Source organism: Cariama cristata, unplaced genomic scaffold, assembly GCF_000690535.1.
Source record: "Cariama cristata isolate BGI_N322 unplaced genomic scaffold, ASM69053v1 scaffold22596, whole genome shotgun sequence".
NCBI lineage: Eukaryota > Metazoa > Chordata > Aves > Cariamiformes > Cariamidae > Cariama > Cariama cristata.
Window position 1 is genome coordinate 17,484 of NW_009620671.1, and position 12,305 is coordinate 29,788.

Below are 12,305 nucleotides of genomic sequence, written 5' to 3' on the forward strand. Positions count from 1 at the left end.
AGCAAGAAGGTACTTGATATAAAGTCAAGAGAGGAAAGGAAAAAAAGATTTGAGGGTGGGTTTCTGGTTTTTTATATCAAGGCAAATTATCTTCTCAGTTATATTGGTTAAGTCCAGATTAACTCCATTAGAAGCAATACCAACAGCAACGAGCTGTAGAACTCACTTTTTTCCGATCCCTCTTCGTTCTCCTGAGCAGTTCAAATCTTGTGCACCATCTGGTTTTCAAGATGGTTGACAGCTGGATTTGCTTGGGCACAAAGCAGTTCAGTGATTTGCCCCAAGGTTACACAGCTGAGTGAGTACTTGAGAGGAACTCAAAAACTGTGTCCTTTGTAATTAATTCCCAACTCTTTACAACAACTACCAGACCATACCACCTCCCTCAAGGTATGCACAAAGCACAGTGAGTTGTATTACACAAGAATGTAATTAAAAGTTGGAGAAAGTTACTTAAATTACAAGCTATGTTAGGAACTGACTGAGCAAACTATTACTGATATGCTAGCACTGTGCACAATTATAGTATTACCAAGACTGGCTTATGAGTTATTGAAGATATTTGTAAGTGGTTATTTTCTGCAGTATTTCTGTCAGTTGCATTTCTCACACGTTTCCAGTGGTTCCCCATGAAAATACAGTGCGACTTGGGAGACAGGAAAATCAGGCTCCATTTTTAACTTTTCCTGTGACTTGCTTGATGATCTTGGCCAGATCTCTTAATTGAAGTTACTGTGTCTGTAAGTAAGAGAAAGGATATTGACACATATTTGCCATGCACTTTAGCATCCACAGGAGAGAATCACCAATGAGAAATAAAGGAATTGCCTGCATTTGCAGTAGGGATGGCTTAAACCTTAACATCTGAATTCAGATCTTGATTCTGGATTCCTCAAACTCAGAGTTGTTTGGATCCCACATTTACACTTGAAACATAAGAACAAAACGGGTCTTGTTTTCCAGGAACAGCTCGGACAGAAATATTTGTATCCAGGGTACCTGGCTATTCACAGGATTTATGTCAGGTGTACAAGTGAAGAGGAAAGAGTAACTTTCTGAGACATCGAAAGAAATTTAGTGTGTACCAGAAAATGGTAGTTTGATTGTTTTACAAGGCAAACTGAAAGGCTGCCAGCTTATTGCTAGTGCTGGATTTCCCTCTGCCCACTGGCAAGCTAGAAGGCTTTGGGTCAAGATCACACTGACTCTGCTAGAACTGCAGCTATGTTTGCAGAGCCAGCACATGGCCCTGAAGCAGCAGAACGTAATGACATATTTGCTAGTATTTAGTTATTCATGTGTTTTCAGACTTCTTATGGGCTGTCCCTGTCTCCTTTGGGGCTAGCACGGGAAAGCCACGCAATTAAAAGTTAACAAAGATCTCCAGTTTCACTCTAAAATCTTCAAAAGCAGGGACAATGGTAGTAGAGAAGATGATCCTGTCTATCACCTCTGAAGACAAAGCAAGACTCTTTCTTTGACAATTTTTCACCCCTGTTCTCTTCCTCATCCCTCTCCATTCATGCCTTTGTTCTTGTTTAATTTAGCAAGCAAAAACTTCTGCAATTGTTCTTCCTTAGGCTTAGAAATATATTTTTTGCTCTTTAGTTTAAAATTTATTTCCAAATACTTTAACTCCAAACATAGTTTATAGCAAAAGAAGAGTGTCTGCTTAGCCTTTTGACCTTATTTACCTAAAGCATTTTAAAGCACATCTACATGAAGTCAGTACAACTCTATTTAGACAAACCTTTGAACTCACGCCATTTCTCCCCAAGTGCTCTCACTAGCTTAGCCCAATATTTCCTTCCCTTGTTTTGTGCTTACAATGCTGAGCTCATTCGTGTTGCGTACTCATTGCTTACTTAAACCTGTTCAGTTCTTGTAAAGTTTTGCTGCTCTTCTCTGAAATCTCTTCGGTTTAATCAAGCAAGTTCTCTTCTCTAAGCAGCTGTGCAAGTGGCAGATGAGCTCAGAACAGCTGGTGATTTTCTGCTCTGTCAGATTGTTGCCCATTATTGAAGATTTTGGAATAAACAGGAGCATGGAGAGCAATGCAGCAAACCCAGCTCTAGTCTCCCTTCATCTGTCAGCCTCCTTTGATGACAATAATTTTGTCCATCACGAAGTGAACAAGGTTCATCCTAAATGATAGTGTTTCAGCACAGGTTCCTACAGATGGAAAAAACGCCAGATATGAAGCAGAGAGATGAGCTGGTAGGCTCTGTAAACCCTAGGATCCAATTTATTCGGGAGCTGTCATACCAATCTTCTTTTCTTTAGAAGATACATTTTTTACATTTTCCTTTTTATCCAAATGGGTTTCAAGACGCAGCCTCTGGATCTCATCACACAGACACTTACTGTCTTCTCTGTAGCAGGTCAAGGGGAAGCTGCACATTTTCTAAATATGATGGGTGAAAGTATGCATGCCTTGTGCTGTTGTTATGGATGATTATGGAGACTGTTCCTAAGGATAATGTTTTCCTTCTTTCTGAGCAATAATGCAGAATGCTAGCAATCAGTAACTGGTCATTTTGAAAAGATATTAGTTTTGTTTGCTGAATCTGAAGACAAACTGTACCTTCTCTGCTGCTTAGAAAGCTCACCAGATAAGCAGGGGTTGGGCTTTTTCTGATGTAGCCTTTGAACTCTCACAAAGAGAGTTGAATTATGTCACTTTTTGACTGTGATCCAGGTTTCCAGATGCTTGCAGGAGCCACCACTCTTCACAGTGTTCTGCATTGTATTTCACTTTAAAACTCAATATTTTCCTATGCCATGATGAAAAAGCAAAACAGCTTTGGAATATCACACTGAAGTGCAACAGCCTATTCGCTTGCCTCCCTATTTTTGATGAAGATCATGGCTGTCTGAGCTGGTTTTACATTTGTTGGGGACTAGAACTCATACTCATACTCACAGTCTATAAGCAAAGGTGTTTATCATTTCAAATGAACAAGACTTCATTATTTAACTAGCAGAACAAGGTGTACTGTCGTACACCTCAGCAGTTCTGTGACTGTCAATAAAGAGCAGTGGGATAGGGGAATGAAAGAGAGGCATAAAATCTTTAAATTATGCTTCTGTGTGCATTTAGTTTTTGGTAAGAGAGACTGACTCTCCCTCAAGCTTTGGAAAAGGTAATAGGTTGGTGGCAGTGCTGAATATAGAGAAAGTGGTGGTGGCAATTCTGGCTCAACAGTCTGTGCTCCAGTCCCTAAATTTGGGGGATTTGGTCAACATTTGTGAGAAGAACCTCCCAAGTGCACAAAAAGGGGTTACAGGGAAACCACAGGTTCTCTGAGGCACAACCAAAATGACGTTTCTGCAAACTACCAATCTAGACGTGCTCTGCTGAAATGGAAAACCAGAATCCAGGCCTTGGAGAGCCATTAGCATTTCCCATCTACATCCTTTCAGAGCAGTGGTGAAAACTCCCCGTCTTCACCACATTCCAGCCCACGTGGTTACATTATGCCTATGTCAAAGTCACTTCTAAAGGACTACAGGAATATTGCTGGTCTCAGTGTAGATACTGGTGTAGCTCCAGCAATGAACGGAGGGTTTGAGTTGCCATTCTCATCCACCCTTTTAACTGCCAAGACCACCTATGAAGTCCACAGTCCGAGAGCTAGTACCAAATACCAAATATATCTGACTAGTGTTCATCAGTCTGTGCTGGAGAGCAGTAACTGGCTCTCAGGAGAGCCATAATCTGCCAAAAGAGCAGCTTTTAAAACCCAGAATACATATTTGTGTCAGGACTGTGAAATGATACATTTTATATGTAAGTGCTATTCTGCTAGCATTATTTATTAGGCAGCTTTAAAGAAAGCAAGAAGTTTTGCTTCTAAATCCTGAGTGCTAATCATTGAGATTCATCATTTTATCTATTTTTGTATTTTTAATTCTAGCCATTTGCACTTATGAACCTCACACTGGGGAATGAAGCAAAACAAACGGAGCCAAAGGTTCATCTCTTTATACGTTTGGCAATGCACATTTTCCCCACACTGCAAATACGTCTCAACAGTGGAAGAACCGAGAATCAGGAATAGGGCTGAGAGAATACATTCAGTTTGCAAAGCCCAGACACCCCTCAATCCCTGTGCTATGGCTACTGGTAAGAGCCACCGGTAAGACAAGAATATACATCTAAAACGCATCAGTCCTCACCACCTATTTACACATGGTTTGCAAGGAGCTTTAAAACCAAGGCTTCACAGGATGAGGGGAGAAGGCTGTCAAAGGGTTAAATGTTTCCTGCCTTTAATCTAGAATCACGTAATGTGGAATGAATGTTTCAACTCAAACTGTTTCCTCACTCTGACAGTTTCATGGTGTGAGGTCAAACTGTGGGAGAGATGGAGAGAAAAGAGGGGGAGCATGGAGTGATGAGCTAGTAAACCCGAAGAAACACACAGACACCCAGAGAAATAAAAAGGATGGTTTCTCAAGCAACTTCAGCCCAGCTGGAATGGCTGTGGTGGAGCCATAGCCGAAGTGTGTATGACTTTAAGGACTTCCTGCTCCGGGCTGCCTCTGCTTCTCCCATGTGTGCGTGCTTCTGCTCTGGGCACAGTTCCCACGCTACATTGCAAAAGCGCCTTGAGTTTCTCACAGTATCTCTGCCCAGACACAAACTGCAGCTTCAGTCCTTCCTGCACCCTGCAAACTCAGGAGGTGGGACTCCTTTGGGGGTACTGCTTGCTATATTTATTTTTCCTGCCTGGGTGGATCTTTCCTGTGCTCCCAGATCTGTTTTGTACGTCAAAGGGCTCTACCCAACGTGGCAAACTTCAATTTAAAAACTCATCAGATTTCAAATTAAATTGATTTTTCAGACCAACCTGATCTCAGATCACTTCTCCCACAAAGAGAGACTGGCGTGGTTTGATTTCATTTGCAGGCCTTCCTACAAGGACAAAGTATCATGACCATAACGATGTCAAAATGTATTTCTACAGATCAGTGCATCACATGTTTGTCTGTTTCCCTTGTAGTTTTCACCTCCTCTGCTGGGGCAAAATTTCCATTTGGGGAATTTTTACTTATTTAATTTCTTGCCAATCAACACAAACTTCTAATGACTGATACAGGGATTGAGAAAAAAAGAAAACATAAACAATTACACAAACACTTAAGTAAACACATTTTGTTACCCCACCCCTTAAGCCAAACACAACATCTCGACCTCTCTGTTTTCACCCCACGTTACACTTGGTCCACCCCAATTCCTCGCTTCTGTTTCTTAAACACATCTGAGCAAGGGCACCACGTGCTCCTTTGGCGGGCTGATGTTTTGGCATGCAATGGGGTGTTGCATGGGTGCCAGAGCTGCTGGTGACAGGCACATGGCACTTCATGGTCATCTCCCCCATGGGTCACCTCTACAGCCCCAGGTGTCCACTACCTGGGTGCTTACACATCAATGCAGTAAACCCTACAATTTATGCCAAATACACTCCTCCCAAGTAGCAAAGATAAGGACGCCCCCCTCCCCAAATGACAGCAGTAACACGAAGAGATTTGGTAGATCAGCCTACTGCTGAGAATAGTAAATTCTGCATCTTCCCATCAGATGATAACAAATGTCTGAAGGGAATCAGCTGACAAATCCTCTTGCTCAACACCACTCGCCCCTAAGCTGCATGAAAAAAACAAACTTTCATGGCAGGAAATCCTCAGGCCAGTTTGTCACCAGGATTCAGAAAGATTTAAATAACAGAGCTGCTAACAGTAGATTTTGAGTGGTGAATGATACAGCCAGAAAAGCTGGTCAGCAAGCATTTCTGTGGGCTGATAGGTACAAATCCTATTTTAAGGCTATATCGGGCAAACGTGGGTTCTAATGCTTTCAGGATAAAGATGCAGGCTCCTCCAAGGAGCTCCTCTTTTTAGGAGTTCTACATGAAAACAATTTCTTATGATTTAGGAAAAGGTCAAACTCCTGCCCACAGCTCCAAACAATTTGTTTCTAAAATGGGCCACATGGAAATTCCCTAGTCAGACCTACCAGTTTTCGGCATGCAGTTTCAGCCTTCAAACTGAACTGAAAGATCTTAATTTAAGTCTCTTTTTTAATGCTACTATGTGTATTTTGGAACATCCTTTGTGGGACACTACCAGTTCCTCTAGTGCCGTATCTTCACAGTCCCTGTCTCTCGGGCATGTTTTCCTGCTAGTGCAAGACATGGTGTAATCTAAGGGACCAAGAACACTGCAGGGTGTTGCTCAGGTTGTCCCACCCCTATGCTTCAGTTCCAATAAAATTAAAATGATACTTCCTTCCTTTTTAAAGTGTTTTGAGATCTATTGATTAAAAGTCCTGTGTGTAAGCCAGGTGCCATATTGTTTTCAATATTCTATTGCTGCTCCCTTGTGTGGAGAAGAAATGATGGTTTGTTATTAATAGAGCAGGAAGTGGGGATTAAACTTTGCTCTCTAATTACAAACAAAAGCTACAAGAGCTCTGTAGCTTCTGGGTAAACCTAGGAATGAACAACTGTTTCTAAGGATAGTGAATCCCAGAAGTAGAAACCCAGATTGATGTCTCACAGGGAGCTGAATTAAAACAAGGTCAGGCTTGGCAGCCTGCCTCCTCTTCACCTTGTGAGTGTTCTCCAAGGGATGGATCTGGAACATAACTGTTTTGACATAGGGTTTCCTGTTGCAAATGCTCTGTGCAGGCTCTACATCAAGCAGCTGAGATTTTTTTTTTTGTATGTGCCTAAGCCACATTTTCAAGTGGTGTAAATTGCCATAGCACCCTGAGAGTCCTGTGGATCAAAATAAATCCATCTGTCAGTTTTTATTAGCTGAGGATTCAACCCAGCCTAAAAGTCACCCACAGCAAAAAACATTTCTGAGGCTAGGAAGATAGTTGCACATATGCAGACAAAGAAGGGCAGCCATCTTTTCAAAGCCCAGGTTCCCTCTGCAATTGCAGAGAAAGCTTTCAGAAGTAGCCTTTGTGGCTACCAGTTGTCTCCATTAAGTCACATGGAAAAAGTTGAGAGTTGTGTAAACAAAAGCTCTGCATGTTTAGTGGCCCTCTGATTTGCTTTAAATTCCTCATGCATATTTGGCATTCACTTTCCAGGAATAGCCCAGCAAGATTCATCCTCCACGAGAGTTCCTAGCGACTAGGGTTGATGTCTTTAGGATATCAATTACCCTGCTGTGCAGCATCAGACTACTATGATGCATGTGGGAGTTCTGATCCACCTGTGGGCTACTGGACTACCATAAACAAATATGATATTACAGCAACAACCAAATGGATTGTTTATGGATGCACCAGTACCTTCTAGCGGGGTACAGAAGGTCATGAGCTACCACTGGCCATGCTGGTACATCCAGATAGAATAGCAATTGCCTCCGCAGCCATGCTGGACCCAGACCTGAAAACAGCATAGCTCTGTTAGCACAAAGCTGCATTCTAGCTAATAATCCCCGCTTAACTGCAAAAATGTAGCACTATGCTAACACAGCCCTGCTGCTTCCAGTTTTGGAGCTGGTTTGGTCGGCATTAACTGAGGACTGACTACCCCACACTCTATTGTGTGATGTGGACATGCCCTTAGAGTTATACAGCTGGGTATTTGTTCTGGAAACGCTCGTACGCTCGCCCACTCGGCACAGAAACAATGCAATGTGATTTTTTTCTAAGTGGTCATAATTAACAAAGCACAACCCATATAATCATACAGCACTGCTCAACATCTTTGGAGAAATACATAGAAAAAGAATTACCTCCCCACTGCTTTTGAATAGCACAAAAAAGTAAATAATCTTACCACAAGAATTCAGTGAGCAAAACAAAGCCCAAATTCATCAGCAGTGTCATCTCCCTGCCTTTAAAGTTCAAGCAGTATTTAATAAATACTCTATGGTATGAGCAGCCTTTACAATTGCTGCACACTTAACTGTGCTGTGAATTGGAGATGTGACAGACACGGTGTTCTGTAAACATCTAAGCTCACCAAAGCGTGTTCATTTATTCTAACATCAGTGGTGGCAGTAGCTATGCCACTGCAGTGCACTCCCAGAAATCCAGGTTTAAGAAAGAGCTATTACATAAAAATAAACAGGACTCTCTTGTCCAGTTATTTAGCAGGTCATAAAAGCAATTAAGGAGATACTGAGGAAATCAGTCATGGAAAAATTAGGTCATACTATTTAAATTCCATTTTATGGTTATGTTCCCTTCTTTAGTGTGTTTCCCTCCCTATGCTTTACTGTTGTTTCTAATGATGATGGCAGCTACATAACCATCAGGATCTTTGACTGCTCTTCTGACTATCAATGCCCAATTTACCTTTCAGTGTTCCAGTAAGTCTAGATGCCCCAATAAAGATATCATCACTACCTGTAAAGTAAGGAGCAGGAAGTAAAATGAATTGTAAGGAGCCACTCAGCCTAGGTCCATCATGTGAGTTTTATCAAGTCCAAATGTTTTAAAAACAAAACATAAATTTAGTACCAGCATATCTTGAGCAAATATAGACCAAAAAAAGAGCCTTGCCACTCTAAACCTGTTTTTCTATTGCTCATACTTCTGTATGCACGAGATTTTTCATTTGATTTCAGTGGATCAGTTTGTCGAATAACTTTTTTGCCTTGAAATTCTAGCCTTTTTTAGGGAAGATACTTTAACCTCAATTCTAAGAAGCAAGGAAAAGGAGCTTGAACATTGTCTAGCACTATAGCTATGGTTCCCAGACCGCTGGTGGTTTACAAGGCAATGACAAAAGACCTGCAGTTGCCCTGCAGAACCACATTGTCTCTTTCAAATTTTCAAATGAAAATGCCGGGCAGGTGCATGGCAATCTGCAGTCACTTCTTTATGGCTAACAGCACCCTATAGCCCCGCAAGTCTGGGAATTGGTAGTCTAGGCTAGATTAGGTTTTAAAGGAAGGATAGCAGCAAGTTATTTTTGCATTCTAGTAAGCCAGTTAATACATTATATAATAAATTATTATTCTCAGTTCTTCATTTGTACCTCATTTCTTTAACATCCTTTCTACATACTCTGTGGAGGCAGTTATGTGTCATTGAAAACTCAGTTTTATGTTGTACCACTTTTGAGTGACAGAAGGGCTGTGTGGAGGGGTATGCTTTATACCAGACTTCAGGGCCAATATTTTCCACTACCAAAGTCCCAAACTATGTGCTTTAGCTGCCCCTACTCAGGCATCCAAATCAGCATCTGAGGATTTAATGAAAGAGGATGGCTGTTCACCATATGCCCATGGACATATAATTGATCTAGGCTATACGGACATCAGTGTAGAATTTGGCAAAATATCAGCTGGGAAATTAGTAGTTAAACCACAGAAAACAAGGTTTGGTATAAGGATTTTTCTGTAGATAGAAAACAGTTTAAAAGAGAAATGATAACAGAATGGACCAAAAAGGATTGGACTGATATGGGCCAAATACTAGAATTTCTGAAGAACCGGACTCGGAACGAATCTTGTTAAATGTTTTGATGAAAGACCCTGGCACAAACTGTCCGAACATGCAAGTAAAACTTGCTGACGATGTAAAGCTGGAAGGCGCCATCAATATACAGGAGGATCAGAGAGCCCTACAGGAAGAATGACTTTCCTCTGGGGAATTGAATCATAGTAATAGGATGTAAGAGCAAACGCCTCGGGACCGAGAACAAGAATTTCTCCTTTAATCAGTCAGAAGCAACACAGGAAGAGAAAGGCCAAAGTATATTACAGCAGCACTTATGGATGTCAATGTGTTGCAGCTATGAAACAGGAAATGTGATCTGAGGATGTCAGTAAAATAATTACAGCAAAGGCTGGGCATATGAGTGGCACAATACACAGCTGCCTGAGACCTTCCCCTGAGTACTGCATGCAGCTCTGGTCACCCATATTATAAACAGGACAAGTGCAGGCAGAGGAATTACTGAGGGCAGGAAACCTGTCACATCAGAGGAGGCTGAAGCTGTGACTATATTTTTATATTTCTAACCTCCAAAGGTCCTGGAGCAGGCTACAAATGTGTCTCTACATGGCACATTGCACACGGAAATACCAGCTCGGATGTGATCGGGTGCTTGGTGGTAGGGCTACATACACAGTTCCTGTGCCCCCCGCCGGAGCCTCCATCTTCCTGTTCTTCCCCCCCAGGCTACTTCTCTCCATCATGCTGACACAAACATTTCTGCAGTCACCTGGGAACGGAATCAGAAAACTGATCCACCTAAAGAGCCATACGGCAACAATAAAAAGGTCATTTTTCAAGATCAAGTCTCTAGACAGTCAAATACGTCTGGACTTCTTTGAAATCTGAGATTTGCTCAGTCAATGGTGACTTGGGGATCTTGGCGAAATTGCATTTTCATTGTAGAGGCAGGCCTTCACAAAGGTGTCCTATTCGGTCTTGTGGAAAGTATACTGAGAAGAGATAAACTTACTCACTACACACCCATTAAAGCGGTGAAGAAGAACTTTTACCTAAGGAACAACAATGAGCAGGAATTACTGAAGAAAGCAGCCATGAATTCCCAGTAGCCTGGGAATTAGAAGCTGGTTTCTATCCATGGGAGCAGGTGAAGTTCTGGAAGAGCCTTCCAGGGGAGAACAAACACTGTAACTGGTTTTAAGAGGAGGTTTGCCCCTTAGGGACTGTACAAAACAGCTCTGCAAATAGTTGCAAGTGGCCAAGGAGGTCCCTTCCGAGGACCTGGCACATACCGAGCCAAAAGTTAAGTACCCTCCTCCAACAATCTCTATCACAGAGTACAGTAAAATGTGTGGCAAAGCACACCTCATTTCTCTACACAAATAAAATATCTTGGCCATTTCTCTCCACTTAGTCGGTTTGCAATAATACAGAGCAAATTTCGCCACTATTGTTTATCAGCACTTTTCACTCAAATAGCTCAAACAGATCAACCACACAATGTGCAAGACAGGAGAACAAGGCTTGAGAGACTTTCTTTCTTCTTGGAAAGACTAAGTCCTAAACTAGGTGGGAGAGAGCATATCCTAATCTTCTGTGCTGAAGTGTTGCACTGTATTCATGCCCATTGCATTCTTCACTTTAATATTAAAGTTTTCCATCCTGGCCAGATTGACTGCAAGGGTTTTAAATACGCAGAGAAGAGGAGCTGGGCACTACGGATAAAAAGAAATGGTTGTAGTAAGGATGACTGATCCTAAACAGAAAAAATTCAACTCAAAATGATAGACGAGGAATAAACCAGGATTTTCTTCTGCACCACCCTGAACTGCAGCATAAAGTCGGGATGATGCAGAGGTTTCCTTTAGTGCCTGCCTATCCAAGAAGCATGGCCATGGCCTGGGTGCGTGTCAGAAGTGCTGGGGTCCCAGTGAACTGCCCCCGTCCGCAAACCTGCGATGACACCTACTGGTAACCAATTAACGATGTTCCTGCTTACAAACTGTGAGCCTGCTTGCTTCCAAACTTAAGAAATTTATTTTTATATCCCAGCTTTCCATCATCAAGGCTCCCCACAGTGGTTTTGTACATCCTAGTGCAGGAAGCTGGGCTCTGTTTAGCCTGGCTTATTTGCAAACCACTCATTTACCATTTCTGTCTTCCGTTCTGAGCTAAATAACCCGTGCTAGAATACATCAGTGTGTGTATCTAATGTCTCTGGGCATTGGGACCCCACTACTCCTCTCACCTCAGGCCAGGTCAATCAGGTGTGTATGGCATGGACTTTTCATGGACCACTCCTATACTTCCACACTAACAGTTCTGTTATCCTACAGGACAGGGGTTGCCCTTAAACTGCAGCCCTCGGCACTCAGCACCTGATTAACTGCTTTCTGAAGGCCTTGGAAGGTGACCCTCTTTATCTGCAGTCATCAGCGATAACACCTGGAAGATTACCCCATGAACTGGTGAAAGGAAGCAAGCATCACTTCAAATAAAATAGTCCTACTGCAGACACAGGGGAAACCAACAGTATTTGATAAAAGTCTTGTTTTAGAACCTGACACTGGAAAGTTTCAGAGCCGGTGATAGTACATTTCCTACAAAAACCTCACCTTAAAATGAAGACTTTGACAAAATATATCCACCAAATCTGTGGAGGACTGAATGTACACTAAGCAATTCACAAACCAAAGGAAGGCAGGAGACATGACCAAACTGTGAAAAGTCTCAATCCTTAGCTCAGAGTTAGCATTAGGATTTCTAATTTTGAAGAAATAACATGGAAAGAAAGAGAGGAGTGGGGAGGGAGAAACTGCATATATTCTGAAAGCTGGATGGATTTTAATATATGTCCTATCAATCCACTGGAACA